Consider the following 6,732-nt stretch of genomic DNA (forward strand, 5'->3'; position numbering starts at 1 on the left):
GGCGGGGCACGCGGGTCGGGAGGGCCGGCCGCGGGCCAGGTGGGCCGACGGCGCGGGCGATGGAGGCGCGACACCTGGCAGACACCGTTTGGCCGGAGGCGGCGGCGCGGGCTTTGTCCGGCGCGGACGGACATGTCCGGCGCGGCGCGGAGGGGAATTTTAGGGTTTGGGGTGGAATTGATCCGCGAATTTCGGGGGAGGGGCTATTATATAGGTAGAGGGAGCTAGGAGACTCCAAATGAGGTGCGGTTTTCGCCCACATGATCCTGATCGAACGACCGAGAGCATGGAGGGGAGTTTGCTGGGTTTTGGGCCACTTTGGAAGGGGTGTTGAGCTGCACACAAAAGAGACTTTTACGGTTACCCGGTTAATCGTTGGAGTATCAAACGACCTCCAAATGGCACGAAACTTGACAGACGGTCTACCGGTGCTATACCAAGGCCGCTTGGCAGACCTCGGGCCATTCCGAGAAAGTTTAACACCCGCTCACAACAGGAGACAAAAGGGGAACGCCGGAGGACATAGGAGTGTCGGATTGCAAAACAGACAACGGGGAAAAAGCTCGGATGCATGAAACGAACACGTATGCCAATGCGATGCACATGATGACATGGTATGAAATGCAGATGATGACATGGCAAAATGCAACACGCAAGCACAATGACATTTTAACGGCGGCGAATAACTGGCGGGCACCTGGCGCATCAAATCCGGGGCGTTACAACACTCCTCCACTAACAAGAGATCTCGTCCCGAGATCTTAGGACCGAGACGGAAGGGAAAAGAGGAATAGGTGAAACAAGAAATCAAGAGAAGAAGCAAAGAATTGAGAGCACTCGAGAAGAAGATATTAACGAAGAGAATGACGAGAATCGAAAACTCACAGAATCAGATAGACTATGAAACCACTCCGGTTAAAATAAGAAAGAAAAGGAATAAGAGCGAAAGAATTTAGGCAGCACTCCGGCTGAACATGGAAGAATAGAACACGAGCTTGAGAGGACGGAATGATACTTGATGAAGACATGACACAAAACCTCCAGAAAGAATTGAAAGAATGGAATGAAAAGAACTTAGAAGGAAGGATTGAACGAAATTGTTGAGAAAATTAACAACGAAAGAATAAGCTTGTTGTGGACTTATAGGTAACATCTCAAAATTATGAGGTGATAACCAGCCACAAGCAGAAAAGATTGAATAGCTGAGATGAACGAAGAAATGCAAAACTCCACTTCAAAAGTATACGGAGAATTAATTGCACTTCGAGACATGAGAAGAAAAGATACTTGAACTCCTCCAACAAAATCTTGATGAACTCTTGAAGAATGAATTGAATCATGAAGAACCACCATGAAGAACTCCGGTGACAAAATACAATGAGATAGAATTGAAGGATGAAAGAATAAGATTAAGGCTTGCGGTGATTTAGATGGAGGTTCCGACGAAATGGACGAGGGAATTTGAACTCCGGAAAAGAAAAGATGAAAACACTTGGAACTAGAATTTATCCATCAAGAACAAACTCCAAAGAAAGGGATTACTTGACGACGATGAAATAAGAATAAGAATTGTGTTATGCTTATCCTCATCAAATTTAATTGATGACAACCGGATTTGGCATGTGACTTATTCCCCTTGAATAGGATTGAGGAGTATATGGCGCCACCTTTAGAAAGGTCTTCAATGAACCATCGGTAGATTGGAAAGAACGAATGAATTAATATGATAATCAAAGAAAACGAATCTGAAAGAACCACCGTAAGAATTCGAAAATGACTGATGAAAGAGATTGAATCACCGGGAAGAATTCGAAGAACCAAATATGCTTGAGGGGATTTAGATGCAAAAGAACAAAGAGATCATGAGCTGATTAAAGAACAGTTGAACGAAGCACCGGGATAATTGGATAACGTTAGCTAAAATGCGAGGACGAAGAATTCTTCTGGAACGACAGACTCCGGTGAAAAGAAACAAAAATCAACTCCTGACATACTCCGGATGGGTAAGAAAGAATATCTGACAAACGGAATAATTTGAGAGGATAACATGAAGCTAGAACCACGAAACTTCGAGAGAACGGGCAAGATTTAGAGGAAAAACTCTTCTTCAATATTCAAATGATGACGAGAAACACCACAAAAATTACTGAGATACTCCGGGAGAATGATAAGCGAAGAGGTTGAGCCAACAATGAAAATGATTCGAAATTGATCTTGGAAAAGATCTGACTGATGAAAATCATACTTACATCAAATTTCAAAATGATTTGAGAATAGCTCCGGGAAATTAGAAGAGTCAGGTTAGATCCTGGGAAAAGACCTGTGGGTTAGGGCCCACTAAAAGAAACATCGTTGGAAAGGATTGTTGAACAGATAGAAGAAGCACCGGAACAATTGAAATATTTGAATGAGGTGACAACCACGAATTAATTCGAACACAGACGAATCTCCTGAGACGTCTTGAACACTCCGGAAGGATATGGCGAGAGGCGAACGAGCAGGGAAAACACTTGATCCATGAAAAAGAATATGATCAACCCGAAAAAAACTTGAATTGGGTCCACCGGAGAAGAAAAAGAGATGAAGACTGTTGAACAAAACGAGAATTCACCGGTTGAAACAATTGAGGGAAGACTGAAGAGGTTCCGTACGAATGAAAATTGATGATCGAAAGAGACTCAGGCTCCGGGAAGAAAAATGGTGGGAGGGCGGGAAAAACAAAGGCAACTGGAGGAGAGAATCGACGAAAAACTTGAAGAGAAAACCCCGGTTGAAAGAAAGCAAAGGCTTCACACGAGTAGGATGGATACTCGATTACGGTCACCGGCTCCGAGATGAAAAAGGGGTGGGCGGGTGGGAAAATAAAACAACTGATGATTGAACTCAAAGATGAAGAGGCTCGAGTCAACTTGACGAGAAATGCACCGGATAAAAGAGCTGAGAACCAACGAACAAAAAAACTAACCGCGTGATCCTAAAGAAAAATTTGAAGGGAAGAGGAGTAGTTCAAAACACCTACGTCAAGATTCCTCACCAGAGTGACGAAGGGGCTGAGGAGTAAAAGAATTACTACTCTCCGATATAACTAGACTCCGAAAACAGTTTTCTTCTAGACTCAACAACAGCCAAACTACACGGTCAATCAAGGGGGCTCCTATGTTCGGTCGAGGCTCTGATACCAACTTGTCACGTCCAATATGTGACCCTATCCAAAAGGAACTCAAAGGTCCCACCAAGGATAGACCCGCATATTGAAACGCTTTTGCAAGGTGGATATCATTACATCAACATTACATAATAGATGGGGATACATACAAAAGGCATACAATGCCACACGAATACAACATCATCATACATAAGGGAACATCCGACTACGGATGAAACACAAACAGAAACTCAAACGACATCCACCCTGCTAGCCTAGGCTGCCGACCTGGAACCTATCCCTTGATCGAAGAAGAAGCAGAAGAAGAACTCAAGCAAGCAAGCATCGCTCTCGCGTCATGATCATCGCATAACCTGTACCTGCAACTGTTGTTGTAGTAATCTATGAGCCATGAGGACTCAGCAATCCCATTACCATGGGTATCAAGACTAGCAAAGCTAAATGGGAAAGGAAGGGGTAAAGTGGTGAGGTTGCAGCAGTGACTAAGCATATATGGTGGCTAACATACGCAAATAAGAGCGAGAAGAGAAGCAAAGGAATGGTCGTCAACTAGCAATGATCAAGAAGTGATCCTGAACTCCTACTTATGTCAAACATAACCCAAAAACCGTGTTCACTTCCCGGACACCGCCGAGAAGAGACCATCATGGCTACACACGCAGTTGATGCGTTTTAATTCGGATCTGGTGTCAAGTTATCTACAACCGGACATTAACAAATTCCCATCTACCACATAACCGCGGGCACGGCTCTCGAAAGTTTATACCCTGCAGGGGTGTCCCAACTTATCCCATGATAAGCTCTCACGATCAACAAAGGATATTCCTTCTCCCAGGAAGACCCGATCAGTCTCGGAATCCCGGTTTACAAGACATTTCGACAATGGTAAAACAAGACCAGCAAAGCTACCCGATGCACCGACAATCCCGATAGGAGCTGCACATATCTCGTTCTCAGGGCAACACCGGATGAGACATCCTACGAGTAAAACCAGACCTCGAGTTTCCCCGAGGGGGCCCCGCAGTCTACTCAGTTCAGACCAACACTTAGACAAGCATTGGCCCGGGGGGGCTAAAATAAAGATGACCCTTGCGTTAATTACTCCCAAAGGAAATGTAGGTGGTGGTGAGGCAAATGGTAAAACCAAGGTTGGGCCTTGCTGGAGGAGTTTTATTCAAAGCGAACTGTCAAGGGGGTCCCATAAATCACCCGACCGCGTAAGGAACACAAAATCCGGGAACATAATACCGGTATGACGGAAACTAGGGTGGCAAGAGTGGAACAAAACACCAGGCATAAGGCCAAGCCTTCCACCCTTTACCAAGTATATAGATGCATTAATTAAATAAGAGATATTGTGATATCCCAACATAATCCTGTCCACCATGGAGCAATCTTCAACTTCACCTGCAACTAGCAACGCTATAAGAGGGGCTAAGCAAAGCGGTAACATAGCCAAACAATGGTTTGCTAGGAAGGGTGACAAGGTTAGAGGCTGACATGGCAATTTGGGAGGCTTGAAGAGCAAATGATAGGTAGCGCAACAAAGCGATAGAACGAAGCAACTAGCATAGCAATGATAGTAGTGAGATCCAGGGTAGCGGTCATCTTGCCTGAAATCCCGCTAGGAAGAAGAACGAGCCCATGAAGAAGATGAAGCCATGAAGACGAACCAAGCGTAGACGAACGAATCCTCGCGATCACAACGAAACGGGAACTATCGAGAAGAAGCACACAACATACTAAACAAACCACACATAGACAAGACATTATGCACAACCAAGCATGATGCATGACAAAGCTAGATGAGGCTACTCATGGCAAGAGATGATGCAAACAAGAACAACACATCAAGGCAAGTTTAAATGAGGCCGGAAACAACATATAACAATTCCGGTAAGCCCTCATATGTAAGTTTCGTAGTTGGTCCAGATCTGAATAAACATTATGTTCAAGTTGTTAAACAGCAAGTTAAGATGCACCTAGAGGATCTACACGAAATTCTAGTCAAGTTACATATATAGTTCATTTAGTTCGGAGCTACGGCCTAGATGATATGAGCAAAACAAGTTAAACATGGCATTGATGCAAAATGCATCCAAACATCAAGAAAATACCTCAAAACAAGGATGCAACATGATAATATGAAACTACATGCCAATCTAAGCAAGTTTCATATAGAGCACACTCAAAACGGAGCAACGGTTCAACACATACACACAATACAAGTTATAGCAACAATCTGTCCATAACAGCAACAAGGCATCTAGCAAGCATCAAAACAACATACTACAGTACCACAATATGAAAACAAAAGGCATGGTCATGAAGTAAAGGTAAAGCATGACAAAACATGAACACTGAGCTATCTGCATAAAAGACTAGAACATGCTCAAAAGGACATGGCAAGATTGCAAATAATAACAGTTTTAGGCTTAGCAGAAATAACATCAGGTTGCAATGTTTAGAGCTATCAAACAACATGTTACAAGAACTAATCATGGCAAACAAAGGCATGACATGAATCTACTAATTACATAGAACAAAAGTCCATTACTGACCATGAGCCAAAAAGGCATAGAAAATATGATGGCACCCATGTAAACATGGCAAAAGATATGACAGATTCATACATGGAAGGAACAACAATAAGTAGGCATGTTGGTGAGCTTGTGCCACTTACCACAGAGCAATACATGGCATGACAGGGTAACCAACAGTAACAAGACATGTTTATGAAGCTAAGCATGGCAAGATCAAGTTCATAGGGTGCATGGATCACTAACAACAATCATGGCAACATTGAACTTAATGTTAACAGGCTGACAGCAACATTATTTAGCAACTTTGAGAGCAAGATTACAACAAGCTACACTAGGCTATAAATGCAACCAGGGGCATGAATGGATAGAACAAGACATGTATAACAAATCATCCTTAGTGAACGTCTCCAGATTATGCATAGAATGACTTGTAGCAGCAGGTTTACATAGCAACAAAATATAACAGAATCAGCCTAGCAAAACAGCAACAGCTAGTACCCTACTTAACAAGCTTGATGCACTCAGTACAAGACTCACAAAAAGACAAGGATGGCACCCCTGTAAAGATGGCATATCATAGATCAAAACTCATGTAGAGCTCATGCTCATAGGGTGCACACATCAAACATGGCAAAAATGACAAATGAGCATGTTATAACAGTTTCAGCAGATTAACATCATATAGCACTCTTGCAACGATGATTAGGGCATAAAGATGGACTCAAAAGAACATGATGTAATGGAATGGAATGAAGTACTCGTCGAGGCGAACAATTTGACATATTACACGCACGAAACGGAGCAGTATGCAGCAAGTTATGATGCGATGAACATGGCACGATAATGCAAAAATATTAGGGACTTAGGCAAAATCAGGGTCAACCTTCGTGGATCTGAATCTGGCACGGTTTTCGAAGCTCGTCGGAGAACTCGCCGGAGTCGATGGCGGAGAGGAAGGAGAAGGCCGGAGACGGGCGGATCCGGGGCGCGGGGCGGCGCCGGTCGCCGGGGACACGCGGCGGC

The sequence above is a fragment of the Triticum aestivum genome, chromosome 7B (assembly GCF_018294505.1).
Source record: "Triticum aestivum cultivar Chinese Spring chromosome 7B, IWGSC CS RefSeq v2.1, whole genome shotgun sequence".
Taxonomy (NCBI): Eukaryota; Viridiplantae; Streptophyta; class Magnoliopsida; order Poales; family Poaceae; genus Triticum; species Triticum aestivum.